The 26,713-nt window shown below is 40.1% G+C and overlaps 1 long non-coding RNA gene across 1 annotated transcript in view; it reads left to right on the top strand.

Annotated features, from left to right (window-relative positions):
* Window positions 1-24,933, top strand: part of LOC121186347 — a 79,320-nt gene extending 54,387 nt beyond the window's left edge. The window contains exon 4 of the long non-coding RNA XR_005894446.1: window positions 24,900-24,933. This is a non-coding gene — a long non-coding RNA (uncharacterized LOC121186347). The remainder of the gene's footprint in view (window positions 1-24,899) is intronic.
* Window positions 24,934-26,713: the final 1,780 nt, after the last annotated feature.

Raw genomic sequence — 26,713 nt, 5'->3', positions numbered from 1 at the left:
ACGCTTGTGTGGTTAAGGTTTGAGAGCAGTGTGTGCAGATCGGGGCGTTGTGGCACCACACACACTCATTTGTGTATAGATATTTGAATGTGTGTGCACTTTGGTGCGTGTGTGAAGCTGTCAATTTGTCTTGCCCAGCTCCATCCAAAAAGACAGACAGCCCATTGAGGCGTATGCTGCAGAGAAAAATAACAACTCCAGCTGACAAACATATTTTAGTCAGCGTACAAACACACACCCTAAGACAGAGGGACGAGGTTTTGCATTTCAATTGAAGACATTTTTATACTTAGTGCACTTTTTCTGTGTGAAATTGCCTTTTCAGTTTGTTTTATGGTTGTTAATTCAAAGTATTGATTAATGCTGCATTGAATGGGAGGCAGACTCTCCCGGGGGGGGGTTAGTCGTGCTAGCATGAATGAATCTGGACCATGTTCAGCTGCAGAAGGCAGCATTTAGTGCCCATAAATACTGTCCTTCTGTCTGTTTATCATGTCTCTGTGAGGGGTGTCAGGCAGGGCATTTAAGGTCATATGAAGCTATGCAGTACAAGTGTGCTGTCTTGCTGTGTGTGTGTGTGTGTGTGTGTGTGTGTGTGTGTGTGTGTGTGTGTGTGTGTGTGTGTGTGTGTGTGTGTGTGTGTGTGTGTGTGTGTGTGTGTGTGTGTGTGTGTGTGTGTGTGTGTGTGTGTGTGTGTGTGTGTGCTTGAAATCTATAATTCAAGATGGGCTTGCCTCTAAGCTGCTCATGCCTAACCAAGATAAACCATTAGGGACATTGTGGTGTTTCCATCAGCACGCTGGATTTCATACACCAAACTTCCTTTGTTAATGGGATGTTGTTACATTTAAAACTGTCTGAAGCTACTCACTGCTGTTATAGTCTGATCAACAGATGGAAAAAAAAAAAAATTAAACCAATTACTTTAATTTATTTCTCCTTGTGGCACGTGGCTCATTTATTCATGTGATGATACCTGACATGAAAAGGGAAAGTTTGCCAGTGCAGAGAAGCTTTTGTTCTTGTTCTTATTAACCTGTCCTTATGTCTCCAGTTTCAGCTGTCATTCGGTGTCAAGTTCTAATTTCCCCTCTTTTATTAGGTAAAAAATATTATATTTTTAGATTATTTTTATCAGAGGAAATGAGTAGATTTCAACCAGACCACAAAAATATCTTTAATCATAATGTTTTCCCCAAAGCTATTCAACACACACACACACACACACACACACACACACACACACACACACACACACACACATATATATATATATATATATATATATATATATATATATATATATATATATATATATATATATATATATATACACACATATATATTTCTAGATAGTTGATATCTAATTTTGAGGAAAAACTCTTCAGATCCTTGGCAAAAATGAAGACAGCTAAAATCAGATGTAGCAGTTAGATCTGTAGATAAGTGAGATGTAACAAGGATCTGACATTTTTTCCGCAAGGCTAACGTCTTCCACGGTGAAATGAGAAACATACAAAGGCAGTGGGTGTGAATGTGAAGGACAAGGATCATTAAATTACGATGAGTTTCCTTCACAAAATCAAAGAAGCCATAGCCTACAGTGGCGAGGTTCTCTAAGCAGTTGCAGCGTGGGAAAATTTCAAGAGCACAAAGATACTGCATGAAGGCAATATCAAAGGCCTAATGCACAGGTTTATTATGCATGTGAAGCTGTCTGCTGCATATGTTATTGTTCTCCTAGAGGGAAGAGTCAGAAACTTAACCTCAAGTCGGGGTCAATACTGTTTGCTTCCCAATCACCTGAAAAATGAACATAATGATTTAACTTACATTAAACTCAGTTGTGTGTAGCACTGCCATATTTCTTGTTATCACTGCATTGATATCCATCTGCTGCTTCACCTTTTCCCAGGCGGGGCCTGTAGTTATTTTATTGTATTACATGTTATATGCTATTGTTTGATATTAATCTCTACTTCTATAGTCACTTCTTCTACTCTTTAGCTTTTTATCTTTCTCTGCCTCTTGTCTGCCTCTTAACCTTCTTTCTAACTCTCCCCACCTTTCTATTTCTATTTGCCACTCTACCTCTTTATGTTCCTTTTACCTCTTCTCTGTTTCTACCACACGGTTTCATCAGCCCCTCTATCTCTCTTTCTCCCTCTGTCTCTTCCGCTCTCGCACCTCCTTACTCCCCACCTGTCCACAGTGGCGGAGAAAAGCTGCAAACATGAAATAAATTATGAATCATTTCTATAGGCAGCTACACCTGTAGTGAACTACACTGCTGAGAATGATGAAAACAAAAGCAATAAATCAAGGTAAATCCACCAGTCAGAGGAAATAGTCCCGCAGAACTATTCCATAGTCATCTGAGAGCGGCACTACTGAAATAACCCTAATCCCTCATGCTCTTCCATAGGTTGAACAGTGAATGGTTCGTCTTGTTTATGTTGCTTGGCACAAAACATGAAATACTGCAGTTGCAGAACTCTTTAATATTGTAAGGCTTTGTGAAATGTTCCACGTAATTTTTTTTTTAGTTTTGGCACTGTAAGAAATCAAATGACCGTAAGTCACACTATACAGCATACTGTTTAAATACAAGTTGGCTTATTACATTTCAGACTGTGCAAACATGAATGCACCAGATGCTAAACTTTTAGGTTGTTTATTCATCTTATAATCTTATTTCAGCTTTATTTCAGCTGCCAAAAAAACTCATGTTTATTTTTCCCTCATTTGTTCTCTTAAGTATTAAACATATCTTTTACCTATTTTAAGTATTCCAAATGCATTTCTCTCATGTGTTACTGAGGATTTCTGGTGAGGCAAGGTATGAATATTAAAATCATCAGAGGCTGGCAGTGTTTGTGGATTGTAAACACATCTGCCACAACTGTTTAATTGGTAAACAAGTCCGACCGCTCTCTGTTTGTTTGTAAACAACCATGTCACCGCATGATATGAAAGGTCGTTAAAACTACCTGTTTACTACTCCGTCTGCTCTATCTGAAACTGTCTGCAGCTCTCTGTGGTGTTTAACAGACACATTTCATTTCCATATAAATTACAGGTCCATAGATGATGGTGTTACCCAGTGTAATTTGCAGTGAAGCAAAGTTGGTTTCTTAAGTCATCACCATTGCAAGTACAAAGCTCGGTCATTTGACCTTGTCATTTGACAAGCACTTGAGGAAAAAAGGAAGGGGGAGCGAGGAAAGATTTAGAGGAAATAGAGGAGGATCATGTGGGAGGGACAGACTGATGGGGATGTGAGGAACTGAGTTTTAAACGTAGGACAGCAACAGATTAATTCTAGTGACTTAACCAAAGTCAAAAAGTCATTCTGCTATAAGAGGAAGTGGTGCTGAGGCTTAGTGGATGGATGTCCATGCTGGGAAGGGAAAGAGAAGCTCAGCATCCATGAATGAGAGCTTTAAAAAATGATGGGGATACATCTTGCAGATTTGTTTGGCAAATTTGAACCTTATCTCCAAAGAAATAATCTGATATTAGATATGGATCATTTGTAATGGTCCTTTTTTTGATGTACTTTTTCCTCCTAGTGTGTCTCTACTTCAGTCATTTTTTAACAGAAGGTGTGAACTTGTTGCTTTCAATCAAAGGTTGATAAGAAGGGTATAAATATCCAGCACTTTTTTTGCTTGATTTTTATTTTTCCATATGAATTTTGGAAAGACCAGATTTTTCCAACAAATGAGGATTGCAACCAAAACCAACCCTTAAACATGTTTACTCTTCACCTCTGATGAGAAAATAAGTCTGTGTTCCAGGTCCATTATAATAGAACAGCTCTTCTGTCACACAGGAACCCAAACAAAGGGAATGTAGTTTCTCACCCGAGGGCTCAGGCCAATTTAAAACATATTAGTGCTCTTGTCATGTGGGGACCCAAACTGAGAAAATGTATTTGCTCAGCCTGAGACACAGGCCAGATAAAATATCCTGGAACAAACAGGATTAGGAAGCATCCATCAGCCGGCAAAATTCAGCTCATTGTCTGCAGTTGTGGTGGTCTGCAGTACAGACTGTACTCTTTGTATAGGATATCCTCAAGATTTAACTACTGTTATTTAAATACAGTGTCGGTTATAATCCTGTTCAGTGGACGCAAAGAAGTGCTTGTGCATGTCAGTCCCATGGGAAGAATCCATAATGAATAACAAGACAGAAGCAGCACGAGAGTCTGTCAACACTGAACTGTTTATACTGTGTGTGCACGGGCAAAATGGCAGCATATTTTATAAGTGGATGTATTGTCTCCTTTTGTGTATGTATGTGTGGGTGTCTGTGTGTGTGTGTCAGAGTGGCAGTGATCCATTGACCTGACAGCTCTTCCTGAGGGAGTGCACACATCCCTGTCATTACTGCAGTACCCACTGCTGATTGACTGCTTTCAGCTCTGCTCAGGAGATATCAGCCAGTCAGTCACACTGTTGATTTCAAGCCAAAGTCAACACACTTGAGTGGTGCTGACAGTACAGACTGGCCATTGATGAGTTATGAAGTCTGTTTCATTAACACTGTTTTACTCCATAAAGTTATTGACCCACCTGTAGAGTTGGAATTTCTAACAATTGCAGCACAGTGCACATCTGAAAAATAGTCAATAAAACCTGTGTTTGGCTCATATAGAAAGTTACAGGCTCTGGTTTATCTGTTCATTTTAATGTAGACATAGGCATGTGTATATTTTGTGGTTGATAGGCCTTGATGGGGGGGGGGGGGGGGGGGGGGGGTATAGTTTGTAGTAGTTAGTAGTTTGCATTTAACTACACAATGGCTAAGATGTCACAGCTCTTACGATGAACTGTAAGAGCTGTGATTCATCTGGTTTGGTTAGTGCTGTGCTTGTGGTATCAACGGGTGAAATCTGATCCAGAGCTATAGATGCCTATGCCATAGATATCTACAACTGCACTGACTGCACAGTAACTCCTTGCTTCAAGTATAAATCCAGCTTCATCATTTTTATTAGTACGAGGGTTTTGGTGGCCAAGCTATAATCCTCAAAATAGCTTCACCCAACTTCAGCCTGAGCAAAAGATCTAATCAGTGAGGATAATTGAAGACACCGTTGTGTCTGTGCAGAGCAGCTAATGAAACACAATTTCCAGATCAAAACATTTCTCAAGTGTTTTAATGGGGCAATTATTCACTTTATATTTTTAAATTACACAGCTACCGTGCCGAATAAGCATAATGACATTTCTGGGACCAAAACAAAGAAACAGTGAGTCAAAAATAGTTCAGCTCCCATTCGACACGAGAATGCAGCTGTTTAATTTTATTTCTTTAAAATGTTCTGATCAACAGCTTTATGACACAGGTTATTAAGCGCAGAAAGTTTAATATTTCTCTCTCTCTCTCACACTCACACACACACACACACACACACACACACACACACACACACACACACACACACACACACGCACAGTGTTTTTGAACTGCAGCCTTGTAAAGGATTGTTCTGCTCAGCACCTTCACATCTGATTAATTGACTTGTCAGCACAGTATTTTTATCCTGCTCCCCTGTGTATGTATGTGTGTGTGTGTGTGTGTGAGAGAGAGAGAGAGAGAGAACCTGCACACATACGCGTGTGTGTGTGTGTGTGTCTGCGTATGTGTGTATGTGGGTGCATGTGTTTCTGCAGTCCTTCCCAGTGTCCTCTCTGTACTGGTGTTACTCCCCAGGCAATATGGCAACCCAACCTATAGAAAAGACTTTGTGTATATATGTGTGTGTGCTCGTACACACAAGCCTGTGTGTGTGTGTGTACATTCGTGGTGGGCAGGCCTGGAGGGATTTTCCTGCTGTGTGCTGGACTCTGATTGGTTGACGCCTGTGGGCACTTCCTGGTCTTCCTGGCTTGAGAGAAAGAGACAGAGAAAGAGATAGTAGTGATTTGTGGAGGGATAATATAAAGCTTGGGAAACTGGTGGATACAGAGAATCTCACACTGTCACGTTAATGAAATGCACTTATCTTAATCCATTCAAAGATATAATTCACAATTCACCTGGCAACATTTTAATGTATTGCAGTGTATTCATCACATTGCAAAAATCATGTCTTTAGTTTGTAAAATTGAGCCATAATTTCTGTTTATCAGACTGGGATGTTCTTAGGATGTTACAGAGTTGCATCATGGGAACTGTCAGACCCAGTTTTTTTTGCTGGACCGCAACAATGGGGCCAGCCTTACATGAAAATGTCTCTGACTGACTAAGTGATGAAGTTACACCATTGGTTTTTCAGAATGAATTGGCATGAACAGTTTCTCATATGTCATTGCTGCAAACTTTGTTTCCAGAATGAACAACTTTTCTGAATTTTTGAGCTCCCACCGACAAATCTAATGACTTTTTGGACAAAGCATAGGATTTTCCATAGAAGAGTGAGTGAGGTTGGGTTTTCTCTCCGCAGGCACACCTCTCTCTGATCCAGCTTAATGCACAGTAGCTGACATAGACATGAAGGGGCCTCTAACTTTCTCTCTGAGTGATCATTTTACATACATTTTTAAGTAAATCTAGCCAAAATGTTTAACTTAAGTGTGGGGTGATTTTTGTCCGATGATGTTGTAGTTATAAAATCAGGAGTTTAGCAGAGCAGCAGTTTGGAAATGGTTTGGAAGTTGCTGCTGGTTAACATGTATCTCAGTGGGCTGAGTTTCAGTCCCTTTTTCATACTTGTTGCATTGTCTTACAACAGTAACAGAAAAACATGTAAATTAGAACAGCGTTATTGGGAATTCAACTGCATTACATTACTGTATATGTGAGAAAAGAGAGATAAAGAGTGAAGCAAACAGATAAAGGATGGTCATGTCCAGCCGTATATTAGGTTTTAACCTAGTCTTGTTAAAGCTTGACCTGTGTTAGAGATTTTAGAGTTTACTCTTTGAAAGCTCACAAAGATCTGTCTTAGTAGTGTGTCCATGAATCGACTCTCTGCAGACCGTCTGCCTGATCCTCCCTTTCAGTCTTCTGCTTCCATTATGATCCAGAGTAAATAAATGAATAAAATAAACTCCTCCGACACTTGTTTTTTCTCAGCAGCAGTGACAAGCTCTTCTTGTTGTCATGGTGACTTCAATAAACAAAATCACTGACACAATTAAAAGTAGATTTGTGTGACACTTCAGTTTTAATATTTCATTTCATCTCCTTTTGCATAACAGAATCTATTTTGCCTTACTTGCAGCTGGGGTCCTGCAGTTTGAATTATTTCCACACTGAGACACAAGCTATATTGTTAGTCCGTCAAAACTGCTTCTTGTTTGCTTTGCTGTTCTTTTGTTTCTCATCCTTTTTTTGCGATCATTGTTGTTGTGACTTCCTGTACCATGGCTGCTATTCTTACTTCAGCAGATGCACAACACGGCCCTCCACTCTCCAAAATGCTGATGTATCCACCCAAAATGTTCTTGTACATAATTGAAAAGCCATTTTCAGGCAAACAGACTCACACACACAGTAATTAAATATTTCCTTGCTTTTTTGCACAAATAACCGCACATGGTTTAGGGTTCATATTGTGTAACTTGAGATTTCAAGCTTCATATATAGTGTTTTATTCTCATGCCTTCAGAGTCAGTTTGTGCTGGTGGAGATATGAATATGTTCCAGAGTAAAATGTAGTATTGTTGGGTAGATGCAGACACAGTAGGCAACACTTTCCAACATGCAGCACTGGCAGAGATCTCCATCGTTAAACTATTAAAAACAATAAACATCTGGTTTTCTGTGGACCACATATTGCCACAGTGTGTTGCAGCATTAGCTAATTAAAAACTTTTCTGTATACACTCACACAAGCTTTAGCAGAAACACTCTAAACTACACTCTCTCACTGAGTTGCTGCATATACGCAGTCGAGGAATTAGCACACACACATTAAATATAGAAAAAACATTAAAGAGTTTGAGGAAATTAAGAGAAACACATAAAGAACTTCAAAACTCCAATTCCCAACCTCCCACTGGGGCAATCCCAGCACTTCTCTTGCCTTTAGAACCAATCAGGAAAGAGCTAAATGAGTCTCAGTCATCAGAGGACTGACTGATTGGTTTGGGGCTTTGAGGATGAGATGGGCATTCTCTGAGAAACACATTCATTTCACAACCTAAGCAAGGATTTTCAGTTTGGCACCACATGTTGAAAAAGAGTTTGTTCTGACCAAGGCGGATGAATCTCAGCTGAGTCACGTGAGTAGATTTTACAGATACAGCAAGGCAGCTATATAAACTCAGGCAGAACAGACTCTTGCTGTAATTGCTAATTGGTCTGTATTCACAACAGTGACATTAGCTCTCTGTAGTATGTGCCCCTGGGGATGTCGCATCTTCATCATTGGAAAGTTGGATGTTTTTCACCATGTCACATGCATTCACCAGAAACAGATGAAACTTACCTGAGTGTTCCTTGTCAACAGGACGCATGTTTTGCAGGATAATAGGACAAAAGTTAAATCACACTGAAAAACAGCTGCAGTGTTTCCACAGCTCACTGGTGAGTCCCTTTTTAAAGGTGGCCATCAAAGTTCAAAATTCCCTTGCTGTGAAATATAAGATGTTGAGTTTAGTTTATTTACTCTCTACCAAATATAATGACCTAAACTTTAGACATCCTCATTTGTAAAATGCCCTCTCACAAGTCAACAAGCCTGCTCGTATGATTAATAGCCAATTTTTTGTACAGCAGTTTGTGTGGACTGCCACTGAACAATGAGTGGTTCCAGCAGAAACTGTTTATGTAAAAATAACTTCAGTACATAAATATTATCAGGTCATACAAATATCAGAATTTGTTACATAGAAAAAAACATTTACAATAACAGGTTATTGAATTCTGTTATGTTGTGTGTATTCACGCTATTAGAGTCTGTCATGAGTCATCAGCTTTATGTGTCACTCATTTGCAAAACCTTGGTCTCATATTGACACTTGAGTTTAAGTTCTTCTCTTATGTTATCCTATTCTGTCTTATTCTATCTTTGTCTGTTTGTGTGTGTGTGTGTGTGTGTGTGTGTGTGTGTGTGTGTGTGTGTGTGTGTGTGTGTGTGTGTGTGTGTGTGTGTGTGTTGAGTATGCTAGATGAAGGTGAAACACATAGCAACCTCCAGAAGAGATTAATCAACCAGAGGCTCCTTGACAAAAAAGCAAAATATGGGAAACACCCTTTTGTGTGTGTCTGTTTGTGCGTGTGCGTGCGTGCATGCGCGTGCATGCGTGTGTGTGTGTGTGTGTGGTGATGAATGTGATGTGTGGTCTTATGCCCTTGTGTGTGTCAGGCTTGAAGCACCTCTATTAGCCATCAGTGCTTCACAGATGCTTATGAAAAGTGCTGGCTGCTGTTTAAGACTAATGAAAACCTTTTTGCAGCCAAACATTTCTTGTTAAAAACCCAAATATTTTTAACTTCCAGCATGTTCTGATTTTACGCCTGTGGGGAACGTTAAACGATCTTTTGCATTAAACATAATGAAAACAACAAGTCACCACTCTAGAGAGGTTTTCAGTGAATCTTTATCTACAGAGGTGAAAAACTGTGAATTACAGATGACCTGTATCATTTGCCTCTGCTTTAGTTCTTTACTTGGAATTCATGGAAGGTCAGAGGATAACAAATCTCACAGTGAATCCTTTATCTCTCCTCATGCTTTTGATTTGCAAAAAGCAATATACCAAACATACAGATGACAGCTTTTAACTGGAGCTGACAGTCGGCTGAAATGACAGATGTCATTGGTGGATTATGCCGTATTATCTGTTGCTAATTAAAGTTAATTCCATAAATAACTTGCTCAAATAGCAAAATGAAACCTGGCTGTTAGTGGTACTGTGCTCTCTGCAACCTGTTGTCTGTGCTCAGCTGCTCATCTTATCTTATTTTATTTTTTTTCCTCAGCCACTAAAAAAATGAGAACATTTTAAATATACACAGTTGGTTGTGAAAGGCTTCCTGTGGAACCACAACAAAGAAAAAGAGAAGAAGGCAGAGAGACTAAAATCATGATATGCAATTTTATGAAATTATATGCAAACAATAAGTTAATTAATCAGTAAACTGATCAATCCTTTATGAAGAAAAAAAAGAAAATTTGTGAGAGAATTTGATGTTTAGATTTTTTAGGAAATGCTTCCTTTCCTCTATTTAAATCATTGAAAAGACTTGAGATTCAGTCTTGACCTCGGAAGCACGCATCTGTGATAAAACATTCAAAACTTAAGGTTCGCTTACTTTTTTTGAAGCTTTTCACTTTATCCCATGGCCTTCTTAAGGGATTGGAATTTGCTTAGATGTGAGATTTTATGCTGATTATCTGCGGAGGTTTTTTTGGCTAATGACCAAACAGAACAAGCAATTTAAATGTCACCTTGAGCTCTGTGTGAAAACTGTTTTCTCCTATTTTGTTGTCTAAACAATAATTTATTGATTGAAAAAATCAATAAATTAATATATGACATATAATGAAAAGAATTGTTAGTTGCTGTTATGATTCTCTGAAATTGACAGTCTACAACATGAAACTTTTCAAAACTGGCACAATTGCCAAGATCAACTACATCAATATCACAAGTCCTCATCAGTCTTGGTTCTATGGTCATCCAGTAGCTGTTGGATTTCAGTTGTATTAGTTACTGAGTGGCATCAGTGCACAGGCTCCAGATGAATTAGTGTTGTGTTTGGTCTGTGCGTTGAGCTGAGGTTAGAGGGCCTGTTTCTTTGAGGTGTTAGCAAGCAGAATCAGTGTGTGGACTCCTGTCATATTAGCACGGATGAGGCGTTAGCTGGCAAAGTTGGAATGGATGTTTTCCCTCCCTGGGTGCTCCTGGGAGGATAAACAGGCCATCCATAATTAACAGCCGCTCCGCCTGCATTCTGATCCACTCTGCTTTAAAAAGAACAACCGTCACCATCGGTTAGAGAGGCAAAGGGGGGACTGGGGATAGAGGGGGCAGAGGAAGTGTGGGAGAGACAGAGACACAGAGATGGGGATCACACAAAGATTCCCTTGCTGGATATGACAGACACCTACACACACACACACACACGTAGACACACGTAGACACACATACGTACAAAGATCCATGTACTGTACAAAACATGCACTCATCCAGTCCCATACATGTAGGAAAAGACAAACACACACAGCTCCATTCCACACACAGGAAAAAACCCACATGCTTTCTCTTACTCTCACACCCAGAGCAGCAAACACATTTCGCTTCTGGCTCTGGAATGAACAGTGAATGGCTTTCTAATGTATTTAGAGGGAATACATTCAACAGTGAAAACAGGACACTTCCACTTTATGCTTCTTCTGATACAAGAACGCATTTATCTACTGCTTTTACGGCTCGCCATCAATATATCCACCTGCTGTACCTACCAGCCAGAGCAAACTGAATTACAACAGCAGCCTGTTTGTTTTAGTGGCATTTTGTCACACACTCTAAAAGCTTACTGAAGGATTTTAACTAGTTAGCACTGGTTGTAAAAAGTAAAAATTTATTAACGTTGTAATGTCGAACTGCCACTTGATAAATAACCAGTCATCACTCAGTCATTACATGAATTAGTTATATCAGTTTATTCTTGTGAATCCATTTGATGGTTGAACCTTGAGAGGGAATGCAAAAACCAGTGCTGTCTACGGATGGCAATTATCATCAAAGGGATTTTAAAATGTATTATTTAAGACAAACTTTATTATTAAAGCCAAATAATGCTAACGAAAAGCTTAATTTTAGAAACAATAAGAGGCACCCTTGCCCAGTTCAAAACACTCAGGGGCTTTGCTGATGCAACTTTACGTGGTCTGGTATGACCAGCAGCGTTTGTTGACTAATAACATATTATTTTAGTTAAGTAGATATATTTAGTTATAATGCACATCAGTTTGCTTGATAGCCTTGACGGCACTTCTCTAACTGTACTGTTAAGTTTGTTTCCAGTAACATCCACGTTGGTACATGTATATGACCAGCCATTATTTAAATAACCTACATTGTTTCACATAAATGTAGGTGACTGGTAAAACCCTGAAAGGGTTCTGGTAAACTTTGAGATCCACCTGCCAGTCTGATCCATCAACTGGATGTGAAGTATTAATGTACTATATGTGGCACTACTGAGTACATTTGCATAGTTTTAGGCAGTATTACATGTGATGTCTGATTTCCAGCCTATTTATAATAGATGTGTGTTGTTGTGAGATGCATGCATCAGAATCCAGGACAGTTGTCATGGGGACCTGACTGATGGTGAAACAACAACAGTTGATTGTACTGAAAGTTTCTGGCAAGGAAAAGTAGTACTGATCCTTTGTGTCTTCCCTCTTCCCTCCTCTTTCCTCTTCTGCTATCTCTCCTCCTTTACCCCCCCCCCCCCCCCCCCCCCCCTTTTTTTCTCTCCTCTCCTCTTCTTTCCTTTTGCCCCATCTCTCCCCCATTTACTCCCCTATTTCCCCTTCCCTGGTTTCCCCTCTGAAAATCTATACGCAATCATCCCACTGCAGCAGTCTAATTTAAATGTGGAACAAATGTTGTGACAGACTAAAGCTGGATAGAAGTCCTTATCCGCAGAGTGAGAACTGAATTATCCTGCTTGAGTGAGCTGCTGACACACACACATTGAGAGGAAGAGAGAGAGAAAGAGAGACAGGGGGAGAGGGCACAAGTCTCATCTGAATTAAACCAATCTTTCTGTCTGTGTATTAGTCACCCTGGAAGCCAGTAATTCCTTAATTCTACTATGGAGAGACATTCACACATATTCTTTGACTTGAATTTATCTGGCGATTTTTGTCTTTCCTCTGTGGTTCCCCTGAGCCACCAGAGCACCTGTGGAAGAAAACGTAAAGGGAGACTAAACAGATTTAGTATCACACTTCCATAAAGCGGTCTGATGACATGTTTTTTTTGAAATTTGAAATTTTCAGCCATACCTGGCCTCTCATGTGATGTATTTACTGCTAAAACAGGACACATAAGGATCAGACTTCATAAGCAAAAGAGCAGAGTTTCTGAAAAAAAAAAACTTTATTGATTCGTTATTTTTAATTACACCAACTAGTGCAACGTGATTTCACCACTGAAGACGTACTGTTTTCCAGAAAGGTCAAGATCGTATTGAACAGGATCTTTAAAAAAAAAAAAAAAAAAAAAGAAAAGGCAAAATGAATGCTGCAGTGGCTGAGATATCTCAGTCTTCAGTGTGGGTCAGCCTCCAAAAACGCTAGCTCCTACACATCCCATGATGTAATTGGGTGGCGTTTGTCATTAAACCCCCTTTAACTGGTAAATAGCCATGTCTTTCAAAACTCTATACCACCAGTTTTTAAGTCTTCCTGTAAAAAAGAGCAAACTGAGATGAGCTGATGAAATCACTGGGGTTATTTTCTCAAACCACAGAGGACATTTTTAGTAACCTGTATAAAATGCATAAAATCTGTGGAATGTCTCTTTAATTTTCTCCAGTCTTTTTTCACTTCCCTTTATCTCTGTTGCTCTGTTGCATTTGTCATGTATCTGGGTAATCTAAACACAATGCGGACGCAGCTGCAGTGAGGAAAAAATAGGCATTACTCATTATCTTGTTACAGAAGAATTTTGACTTTCTTTTCAGTTCACATGTAGTTTGGAGCTCATAAAATGATGTGCCAGAATGCAGTATGGTAAATGTAGGAAATGTTTACAAAGCACAAGGGTTGTGCAAGACAAGTAGGGAACGTCATGTAATCCTGTGACACAGGGAAGCAAAGGCAGTCCAGTCATATTTCTGGATTTTCAGATTGTCCAGGTGAATCAAATACCGTGATGGTATTGGTGAGTGTTTTTTTTTACAGCATTTTTTTGAGCATCTCATAGGGCTAATGGAAACCAGTTTCCATAAAAAGGTTCTTTTTAAAACAACAATAACTTCCCAAAAAAAGATTAGCTTCTCCCGAAATGGGTCCCAGCAGCAAAGCTTGCTCTAATTGTTCACTGCAGACAAAATAGTTGTTTATCAGAGAATCCGTGTTGTCGCAAGCCAAAGTGTTTTTATTTTGGGTCATTCAGTCTGGATGATCCAGATTGCTGCTGTTACAATAACAACACATCAATGTTTAATAGTCTGCAATGCAGAGATAACGCTCCTGATAGTCACACTGAAATCTGTGTGTGTCTGGGTGTGTGAGATTTTTGCATGTCAGTGACAAATAGAAGCAGAGAGAGAGAGGGAGAGGGAGAGAGAGAGAGAGAGAGACAGAGGGAGGGATGGGGAGTGAGAAGGAAACCATTAGGGTATTTGTCATAAATACATAAAAATATTTCCATCTAACTCTATTTCCATTAATAATTTTTTACTTCTACAATCATCCTCAAAGTCAGACTCTTATTTCTGGTCATCCCTGAGCTGTGCACCAATCCCGTTTCATAACAGTCTGATTTATTCTACCAACAGGGACAATGATAAGGAAGTTGATAGCGCTGCCAAGTCCTCAAAGAACAGACTACAGAAGACACAGCATGAAACATTCAGCAGAAATTGGCAACTGCTTTTTTAATGTAAATAAATCAATTAGATGTACAGTGCCTGGAATAAAACACATTTTCTAAGGCTATGGGCCCATTTTCCAGTTCAGAGCTGCTGGTGCTGTTAGGAAATGAAGCTCCTTTGGGTGGAAAAACCAAACAAGGACTCTAGATTTCCACAGACTTCAGAACCAAAAAACAGGAAGCAGCAATTATCACCAGTGTTTTCTGCAAGTATGGGGAAATTCTAATATTATTAGTGTGAATACTGTATTAGTGTACAGGTTTCCAATAAAAGATTCACAGCAGTAAGGCAATATACATAACAATGTGTGGTACATTGTCATACCAATATATCAGCATTTATAAAATATAAATTTGTTGTTTTAGGGTCATACACTTGATGAAAAACATGGATAAAATTTGCAGCGTCACTTATCTCTTTAACTCATTTCATATAGTATTTCCATCCACCTGATGACTGTCAGGTCTGTTTTGGTCTCCACCAATTCCTGAGGGAAATATCTGGCTCTTTAGCTGCTAAATGCTCAACTGTGTTCACCACCAACCATGGTGCTGAGCAGGTAGAGGTGAGAGCGAACCATAACCTGAGCCGTGGGTATCTGCAGAGTTGGTGATAGTTATTGCATTTGTCCCACAGGCACTTTAATATTAAAGAATTTACTGCAAGTGACTTTTTCCACATTTACTGTGGTCATTTCACCCATTGTTAGTGTACAAATAATGATTAATGCAGCTTTAAGTTTGAGTTTTGTTGAACTGCTTGCTGCTGTGTGTCACTACGTGGCAGATCAGACAAACAGCAATGATCACCACCAACTGAGATACCCGGAGAGAGACCTGTCAACCAAACGTCCTCGCACCCAAAATATGCCCCTGTTTAAGACTTACTATCTCTGTAATGGAAGGGTAAAATTGGTTAAATTTGAAATAATAAACTGCCACAAAGATACATTTAGAACTAAAAGTGAAACAAGTAATAGCTTCCTGTAGAGAAGAGATGTAAAAAAGTCTTGTCAGCATCTGTCCGTCCATCATCCATTCATTACCTATTATTATAAATAAATATTAAATTATTAAAGAAGCATGTAAAGGCTCTTCTCATTGGCTTCAGCGACTTGGCCATGGTTTATGTTTGCTGAAGGTTGTTATCTTTAATTACACAGCATGGCTAATGTACTTGTGAGCCGTAACCAAATCAGGTTTTCACACTTCCACGGCTGTCAGACAACAAAAACAGGAGACTATGTCAAGGCCAGCACATTATGTGATGAAACATAAAATGAAACAAATCACAGGAAGTTACAGGTGACAGGAACATCTATTCCCTGTAGAAGTACAGCACATTAGTGATGTGTGTTTGTTTTTAAGGTCTACACCTGCTGCTGCTGCTGCTGCTGCTGGTGTGTGTGTGTGTGTGTGTGTGTGTGTGTGTGGGTGTGTGTGTGTGTGTGTGTGTGTGTGTGTGTGTTTGTCAGATGCAGGTATGTTACTTTGAGAGCTGAGTGCAGTAAAATTATTCCAAACTCTGTGTTTGAGTTTGTCACTGTGCTTTGTTTACCCTTAGGCTCATACACACACACACACAGGTGACTGTTGCTTTCTGCCACGTTGTTCTCCCCAGGGCAATCACAGAGCAGCAACACACACAGGACACAGACACAGAAAGACATCCGCACCGTCCATCTCTGTTTTGCATGTTTCCCGTGTGCGTCTTTTAACTCTTTGCAGACTGAGACACAGACAGGTTGTCTGACAGTCTATTATCTGCATGTCAGTGCATTATCTGTGTCTCCCAGTGGTGTTCAGTATTTTGGTGGCACATTTAAGAAAAACAACAACATTTTCAAGCAAGCTGAAATGACCCAAATTGGTTTAGCTTGCAGGGGGAAGAAAAGATAAGCTCATTAAATTTAATTTTAGTCATTTGCCGTTGATGTGGACGAGGATTCAAGGAAAGACGTACGCTGTTTCCTGAATGTGGCATCTTTGAGAAAAATGTTACCAGGCTCATAATTCAGGTTCAGCCAAAGAATATTTAAAGTCTTCCTTGTTTTTGTCTCTTTGCTTTTTCTTCCTTTCCTTTTCAATCTCTTTGGTCATCCTTTATATCTTTGTCATCTCCCACTCCACTCATTTTTATTTTATTTTATTTTATCTTCTCTTCCCTGTGTGTGTGTGTGACCATGACTAACAGGCACTGCAGCCAATCCCTTTAGGTCCTCGTCTCTGCTGCTTGTTTAGCGACCTTGACAGCCTTTCTCTGTCCCTCTGAGTCGCACTATTCCCCCTCTCTGTTCCTCCTCTGTTCCTCCTTTCCCCTCCATTTTTCTCACCCACCTCTTTAAAGCCCTTTTCTCTTTTTTCCCTTTGCCTCTGATCTCCTCTCCTCTCTGTTCTTGCTCTTGTCCTGGTCTTTCCTTTTTGCTCCATGTTTAGCAACCTTGACAGCCTTTTTCCATCCCTCTAGGTCAAATCATCTCTCGTCACTCTCTGTCCTCTGGTCTCTCGCATCCCTCCCCTTCATCTCAATAGCTTCACTGTGTTTTTTCTCTCCCTTCATCTATTCCTCCTCTCCCTTCTCCTGCCCTCCTTCGTTTCTCCCTCTACTCACCACCGATGATTTATGTCAGCGTGTTATTGTTACAAAGTTAGATACAAACTCAATACAATGTCCACTGAATTGTGTCAGTATTGAGCAAATGTTAGCTGTTTTGCTGAACCCTGCAGGTTGATGTCGCAGATTAATGCTTAACCATACATTCAAGTACATTCATTCCTGACAGTCTCTCATAATATGTCTATTTCCAGTGTGAAGTTTAGCACCAGGTTCTGGTTTAGTTTAACTCTTGTATTCTGACAAAAACATATATTAGTTTATGTCACATTTTATAAAATTTGCTGTATTTCTTTTTTTTTTGTCACTGAAATGTTTTATAAAATGTTTGTTCACTTTAGTCATTCATTTTTGAATCTTTTCAGGTTGTAGCGTTTTATTAAATCGATTCAATGATCCATCAAGCACTCAGATCCTTCTCTTTTCTGCTGAGAAATATCCAGTAATAGCATACGCACCATCATCCATTTGTTAATACCAGTAATGTACAGGTTGAATCATTCACCTGAGGGCACGGGGAAAAAAAAACAAACCAACTGAAAAATAACCTGAAGCTAAGTGATATTGATTGATACTGTGAGAGTTAGTTTACTGTATCACACTGCGATGGAAATTTTGACTTCTTCGGTTGCTTCTGAGACTGCTGCAGTGTGCATCTCTTCTTTGTTCTGTCAAGGTTACACATGTTGTTTTTGCATCATGAGATGAACAGAGACTCTCTTAGCCCTTGCACCAGCAGCCATTTCCTGCAGTGTAATGTGTTTGATTCTGTCAGAACAGTCATTATGAGAAAAGACTGTATTGAGGCTGCTGCGAGTTTTACTCCTAGCGAGTGTTGCGACTCCCACTTGGAAATAAACTCTGAAATCACTTCAAACATCGTCTAGTGTAAGATCAGCATGAGCCAGCAAACTCTTTGACTCACCTCCTCCCATTTGTCTGTCTCCTCCCCCATGCCCTCTCCATCCCTTCTCTCGCCCCTCTCCAACCTCCCAACATCCCTTTGCTCTCATCTTACCCTCTCTTTCTATTTGCACCTCTTTTCTTCCTCCCTCTCTCTATCTTCGTCCTTTCTTCTCACTTACCCCCTCTTCCTCTGCCTCTCCCCTCCTCTTTCTCTCGCTCGTCTCCTAATCCCTCCTCTCCACCCTAATTTAAACTCTTTGAAGCCTTCAATAAGGCTCCATAATAAGCTTCTCCCTCTCCAGGCAAGGAAAGGGAGCAGCCTCCCAGTTGCCTTCTGCCGCTGTGTGAGTGCTGGCATGTTTGTGTGTGTGTTCTCTGTTTATTAGCGTCTCTGCTTGCGAGCTTTCATGCCTGTGTTTGTGCATGTAGCGTGTACAAGTTTGTGTGTGTGTGTACACTTGCGTGTATGAGTAGTGTGAACCTAAACGCTGAGCAGAGAGCCGTGAGGGGAACAGAGGAGCATACTGTGGAACATATCAGAATACCACTCCACTGCAGATTAAACTGTATAAATAGGTTATTGATGCAAACCGTTCTGCAACAGCTAGAATTCAGTTACATGTTATTGAATTGAACTGAAATGAGTTGAATTGAACTGAAAAATTTGAGATTCAAAAGGAAATCTGCAGAACAGAAATGTATTTGAGTCCCTCAGTTCCTCATTAAGGACAGTGTCAAAGTCTGCAGATGATGCCAATGTGGGTGACGCAAGCTGAGCATTGAACATATTCATCCTCATGCATCCTCAGGCCGGTTTAAATGAGCCTGACTTGTTGTTTTTTCAGTGGGAAAACAGCACACCTTTGACTCATTTCCCTCAGTGCTGAAGCTCCACAGGTTTGTCTGCTCACTCCCTTCTTTACAATCTCTCCTTATAAAGCTCATCAGAAAACACGGCATTGGTCATTTTAAACACTTAATCTATGATTTCATGACATATAGGAGCTGAATGAGACATGAATGAGCTTCTAACTTTTTTGCTGAATGATCATTTTACATTATAGCTGAAATTACAACATTGTGGTTATAAAATCAGGAGTTTAAAAGAGCAACAGCTTGGAAATGGCTTGGAGGTGGCTGCTGGTTAACATGTATCTCAGCGAACCGTTGTTTTAGTTACTACTGCATATCCTAACCCTTACCCTGAGTCTTAATGCTCACACAGCCTTTTAAAGCTGTGAGGACCGGCCAAAATATCCTCACAACAATGGCACACAACTAGAGAAAGACATATACACAGATACACACACACACACACACACACACACACACACACACACACACACACACACACACACACACACACACACACACACACACACACACACAAAAAGAGGCTTAAAGCCATTAGCACTGGTCCAATACACATAGACACACGCAAATAAGCCAACACACAGTATGTGCACACATACACACACATATCCAGAGAGCACATAAGCACGTATTGCCTACTGACTTACAGTGCAGAGACACACACACACACACACACACACACACATCCTGCTCCATGGGTTTATCTTCATGTTGATAGTAATCAGTATGAAGCCCACTGGCTACAGCAGCAGACTGCTTGGTAGTCATTACCGCTAGCTTAACTGTTTACACCCGTTAATCAAATTAGCAAGTCACACACACACACACACACACACACACACACACACACACACACACACACACACACACACACACACACACACATGCATACAAATGTAAGGTGAAACTCTTATATATACACATACATGCACACTGACACATAGGAGATGCACACAAACACACACACAGGAGATGTAAACATAGAGGAAATCTCAGAGTTTCATCAGAGATTAATTATCTCTGTCCTAAAGCAAGAGACACAGGCAGAGACAGAAAGGTGGAGGGAAACGGGGAGTGATCTCCACACTTCTGTAGGTACAGAGATATAAATGAGATAAATACAGAAAGATGCTGAGGAGCCAGTGGGTGGCAAACAGACAGACAGGAAAGAAGATGCATTCAGGAGCTGAACTTGTATGAAACTGAAACTGAAATCTCAGAGTACTCTGAGTATTTACATAACAGACAAACACTGACAACCAGAGAAGGCAGCCTGGAGGCTATAAGAGAGCTTTTAGTATCTAGTTTGTGTCTGCATGTGTTGTCTTGAGGCCAACTTTTTTGAGGCAGTGGTTATGGGAAGTTTTGTTTCCAGTAAGGATGAGGACAGTCAGTAAATCAATAGATGTGATAAAACGGGGCTCTGTGGATCAATATATAATGAGAATAGGGATAATAGTTGGTTGAAAGGCCCACATACAGTACACTGACCATGCAACAACAACTATCAGGCATTAGCCTTTACTGTAAGCTAAGGCATCTCTTAAAGGCAGCAGACCCTGATGAACTTGCTGTGGTGCATCTCTGGCTTGTTGTAAACGAAACAGTTATATGCCATTTTTGATCTCCTGGAGTTGTGTCATTTTCATTCTTTGCTTCTTTTGTTTTGTTAGCCAGGCTATCTGTTTCCACCCACTTCTAGTCTTTTAGCTAAGCTAAACTAAGGTAAACATCTCCTGCCTGCAGCTTCAAAATTAATGGACAGATATGAGAATGGTACCAATCACCTCATTTAACCCTCTGCAAGAAAGCAAATAAACAATACACTTTCAATGTGACCTTCAAAAAAGCTGTTGTCAGACCTAGAGGTCCATTTAGTAGCTGTTTTGGACATTGACATCAGTGCCGTTCTGGAGCTTTCAGTGATATCACATGATCTTCACCAGCACATAGTTTCCGCTGTTTCCAAAGTCAAGAGGGACCTTAAGTCTTTAAAGAGCTCCAAAAAGTGGAAATTTGAATGTCAGTATTATCATGACAACCTGACAGGCGTCCATCTGCTGATGAAGATCACGTGATATCACTGAAAGCTCCAGAACGGCAACTGAATCGACCTCAACCTGAGATTGTTTGGTCAACTGGCAAAGTTTTTATTTTCTTTGGATTAATCTTGACAAACGCTTCTGAACAGGACATTTAAGATTCCTGGTGGGAAAATTTTGCAGAGAAGAAAAACAAGAAAACAGTCAATTTACTTTTGTCTGGTTTCACAGTCTTTCAAGGAGTACACTCATTTTCAAAGGATAGTGGAGACAACAGCCATGTAGTACCACTCTACGGGTTAATTGAGCCCATGGAGACAAGAGGTTACAGCTCAGTGAGAGACACAGACCTGCTTCAAAAGCACAACTCTCATCGTGGCGGGGAACCAAAGCAAGCTAGTGTCTGGGAGAGGAGAGCATTTTCCTGATGTGAAAGATGCAGAGAAGGACAGAGGGAGATAGACAGTTTGAATGCAATTGTATTTTGTTACTATATACTTTTATATCACCATAGTCTGCTGTTGCATTACAAAAAAAAAAAAATCTGTGCGTCAGCATAACGTGAAGAAAAATGAAAACGTTTGTCACATCTCGTCAGTGTTTTATCAGGAGCTTTGTACCACGCACTCGCAGGGAAATAATGAGTTTGGCAACTGACTCAATCCAATAACAAAAACAGAATTTACGCTTTCTATTTTGTCTTCAGCTTTCCATAAGCAAGGAAATGAGAAATGGATTTTAATTGTTTTACGATTAGCACAAAAAAGGAGAAAAAAAACAAAACAACAATTAAGCACGTCTCCAGTGATGTCACTGTCTCCAAGATAGTGATGCATCAGTTTACAGTGAAGATTGGAAGTTGTTCAATAGAGGAACTCTGGCTGACTATTACACTATTTCCCTCTGCAGTCTAAATGTTCTGTGAAGATTAATGGAGAGCAGGAAACACTCTGTGTGTGCGTGTGTGTGAGTGTAAGCTGTGCATTCATGCTGTGCAATGCCAGTGTGTTTGCAATTTTTGTATGTGTGTGTGTAACAGTTACCCTGTACACGGTTCCTTAGACAGAGGCTGTGAGAGGATGAGACTAACTAAAGCAGCTAAAGCTCAGATTAACAAGCAGCCATCTACTCTGTGATCCCATTTTACAGCAGCTATACACTGACTTTATTACAGCTATACATTATAAATACACACTCGACCGTTTACAAACAAACACGCACACTCTCAGAGACAGATTAGCAGGTAGCCATTCATTTGTGATATGATATTTATACATGATATTGATGTGTGATATCGATGACATGCTACAGTAACTTTTAGTTACACTTCCATACTAAAAGTTAAATTGAGTCCCAAAACAGACACTTCTCATCTCCAGTGAAGTCTGCAGCAACAGTAAACTCCTTAAGACTATTCTGCAGATTTCTGTGGACCATGATTCACACAGTATGTGGAGATCCTAACTAAGGGTTGCCTGTGGTCATCATAAAAGTTTAACAAGTAGTTCTGCATTACAAACCGCTGCCACAAATACCTTGGTAATTTTCTGGTTTGATCATAAAAATTGAAGAAATCTGCTTTGCCTGCAAGCATTGTTGTATGTAAGTATTTTGGTTTTGAGAAAGAAATGGCTATGCTGTTAGAACAGGGAATCAAGAACAAATTTGGAACTATAGCTTCAAATTAATAGGTTTTATAGTTAAGTTTCATTCACTATCATTGAGATGTAAGAATTGTATGGAGCTGGATCTCTCACTGGGTTGCTAGAGCGGTTAGAAACTTTAAATCTAATTATTGCTTCTACTCGATGAATTTAGGTAGAACTCTATTAGAACAATCCACAACACCATAGATTAAATTTGTATATTTTCTAATACTGTTTGTCTATTTTTATTTTTTCCCAGACTTTTTGAAATTTGTGTCCTAAAATACTTTATTAAATGATTAATATGTAAAAAAAAAAAAAAAAAAGTGCAGACCTCTAAATATATCAAGTATTTTTGAACATTTCGAGTTTTCTAAAATTGGGCTTTTCAGCACACACTAACATGATGTGCTGGTACCAAATGGAAGTAAAACAATATGCATCATTATACTTAACCTATACTAAACCTACTCTTCTACCTTGTATGTATATTGTATCATAAATATTTATCATAAATAAGATGTGGTCCGGACAGGATAAAAGTATTTAAATCAAAATGCAGCAAGTTTCTCCAAAGGCCACAGGCAACAGAAATTAGGGGTAACATCCAGCACTGAGTCTGCTGGCTAATTTTGGTATGTGAATAAATCCTGCGAAGATCCTATTTGGTCTCTTCAGCATTCTTCAGTGTACGGGCTGCAGGTCAGCGTGTACAGGAAGTGGCAAAGGCAGCAGGAATGTACAAAAGCTGGTATCAGCAGTAGCCAGATCGAGACAAGATGGATACACGAGTTTATACAGGTTTTTACAGGTTTGTCGTATTGAACGGTCTCACCCTGGCAGCGAACGCATACAGCTACGGCAAACCCCAAGAGGAAAACTTGATTCAGTCAGTCACCACCTGCGCTGTCTATAGCTAAACTTTGTCACACAGCACTCCAGTGATTTTGCACACTATTTAAGGTTGTAATGCTTTAATTGATATGGCTGGCAGCGAGTTTGGTGATGTATGGAAGCCAGAAAATCGAGAGAAGGTTAAAACCTTTGCCAGGGCCGGACTTAGGAGAACGAGGACATGGCTATTTCCTGCAGGCAGAACATACCAGTGTAAACTTGATTCATAATGAACTAAAATAACTAAAAATACCAGTAGAAAAGATTAGCTTGCTTTTTCATGTGTACTAATTCATGTGTGCATGAATGCACGCAAAGTGCCCAGTTTAGTGTATACACAGTGACTGTCAACTCACACTCATACACACAGTCTGCATAAAACACACACCCCTGCCAAGTACTGAGAAAACAGGCAGGGAGAGGAAGGTAAAGAACGGATGAGAAACAAGTATTCTGGATAAGACAGAACAGTAGAGAGAACGCAGAGTATGAAAAAAGACCAGACAAAGACAGAGGTAAATCCAAGGAAACCATATAAAGAGACAGAGATGGTGTGAGGAACAGAAAGAAAGGATGACTAAGACAGAAAGGACATAATAGAGAAGAATTAGCAACTAAAACCTGGATCAAATGAAAGACAGGCCAAATTAGGACAAGATGGCAGAGATATCAGCAGCTACATATTGTGATATTAGCTTTTGAGAAAAAATTCTATTAACACCTTAATGCCACTCAGGGGCTAAATAGTACTACTTCTACTTGTCTGGTGTATTTAGATGTATGCATCATTGCATTTAGGCAGCTCAAAGGACTTGGTTGAATTCAGGAAAAAGATTGTATTCTTAGTTCAATTTTGGTAATTGCTGTTTCAACTAGTGAAAAGTCTGCCGTCATAGAGAGGGGCCCACACTTTCTGATTGTCACTCCTCAAACACAGTCATGGTGGTGGATTCGTTTATATGCGGAGTGATGGAAGTGGTTGTGTGAAGAATGCAAAACAAGAGCTTGAGAAGTTCAAATTCTGCCTTACATCCCCGATTCCAGTGTTGGAGAGGTGTGTGTGTGTGTGTGAGGGGGAGAGGGTTTCAGCCATCCATCAAGTGCTTTGTTTGAAGCACACTGACCCCCTTTAATATCAAAATGAAGCTTGTTTCAGAGCAGAAAACTCCCATTTCTTCGCCATATTCCACAGAGGTTCAGTCAGTGTGAATGGAGAAAGTGAGGAAGGTAGTGGAGTGTCAGTAGGAGGCAGTCAGAGAGACAGAGATGTGGTCTAATTGTGGTCTACCCCTGGTGTGGGTGGAAATGAGATCCTGAAATAACTACTTCCTGGTTCTATTTTCAGCTGAGGTCAGCGGCGGAGGAGTACACCATGCTGAGAGGTGTGATGTGGCTCTGTTGGTTTGACCCACACCTGCTGCGTATCCTTCACTCAAGCACCAGAGGGTGAGTGTGTCAATGTGTGTGTGCGTGTGTGTGTGTGTGTGTGTGTGTGTGTGTGTGCGTGTGTGTGTGTGTGTATAAGGATACATGCATATATGCAACACATGTGTGCAAATACAAACAGGTAACTGTTAAAGAGTGTCCACTGTGTGTGTGTGTTTATTTGTTTGTTTGTGTGGATGACCTTGACTGGGAGTGCAAACACACACAGTCCTGCCTCACTGGAAACACACATCTGTTTGTGTTTTGTTTTCTCTTCCGCACTCACAAACACACAAATACTCTAGCTGCTCTCAAACTGTTCTGGACACATGTCATTTGGTAAACTGACCACACACACACACACACACACGCACACACACACACACACACACACACACAGCTCACACCTCAACCATTAACACATGCAAATAACTGTACACATGCTTCCACACCTCATCACACAGACACATATGTAAACAGAACTACAAAAATAGTTTAACCTTGCAAATCGACACCCATTAGCATACTCTGTTTCTCTTTCTTTGTCTCTGACACACACACACCTCACACACACACACATAGTCGAGGCAAGGCTTTAGTGTAGCATTGAGTCATCAGACTGCTTGTGCGTAACTCCTCTCATCTCTTCCCTTCCCTGCTGGGTCCATAGTACTGTAAGTGAAGGTCACAAAAACATATAAACCTACATACATACTGTGTACACACAGTATGTGCTACACACTGTGAACTTCTGTGAACACACATATTCATATTGTTGTTGGAATGTACAGATATACCACATGTACATGTTTGTAAAATTGTATTTATTTATTATTTGCATATGCATTTAATAACTTTAACTTTAATTGCTTGTGTGTGTATAGGTATGTCTGTGTGTGTTGTGTGCGTGGCTGTAAGGGGCCTGGTTTTTCCCCTGCAGGCTGGTTTGAATCGATAGTGCTGGAAAGTGCTGAAATAGCAGCCTGACACACACACACACACACACACACAGATACAGAAGGGTGACTCACTGGAGCTGAAAACATGAACAAGAACGCTGACTTCTGAAACAAGGCAAACAAAGAGCGAGAACCAGAGAGAGAAAGAAACGGGGTGACAAGGAGAGAAAGGAAGGAGAAAATCGTAGCTTTAGCTTCAGACTCATTTCTGCTTAGTTGTGCGTAGCAGTGAGATTCAGTGTTGCTGCATTCCAAATGCACTGTATGTGCATGTGTATGTGTGTGTGTCTGTGTGAGTCCATTTGTTTATATTTGAGACAGGGAAAGGTGGTTACTGTGTGTGTTCTGGAAGTAGCCTCATATCATCCTACAATCCTTTCTTCCTGTTTTCCATATTCTTCTTGTTGTACTGTTGCTCTCACCTCTGTCTCTCGCTTGCCTCAATGACCAGTGTTTTTGGGTCATAAATGTTTGATTTAGTACCAGACCCAGGAAGAGAACTGCTACTGATAGTTCACCTATTTCATGTTCATTCTTTACAATTTTAGTTAAAAGAAAAGAAAAAAAAATTGAGCCCATTAATTGTAACTTGTGACCTTTATCCTTGAGGCAATAGAGAGATCAGAGCAGGAGGTTTAACTCCAGACACGCTCCTGTGTGGTGGCCCTGTATACTGCAGAGAAACCAACCCTGGCTCAACCTTAGACAGGTGATGCTGATTAAATGAAGTCACATAATGGATACTTTAGTACTTGTTGATTCAGTTATTTTTGCG

Source organism: Toxotes jaculatrix, chromosome 8 (assembly GCF_017976425.1).
Source record: "Toxotes jaculatrix isolate fToxJac2 chromosome 8, fToxJac2.pri, whole genome shotgun sequence".
Classification (NCBI taxonomy): domain Eukaryota; kingdom Metazoa; phylum Chordata; class Actinopteri; family Toxotidae; genus Toxotes; species Toxotes jaculatrix.
This window is presented reverse-complemented; position numbering and strand designations above follow the sequence as displayed.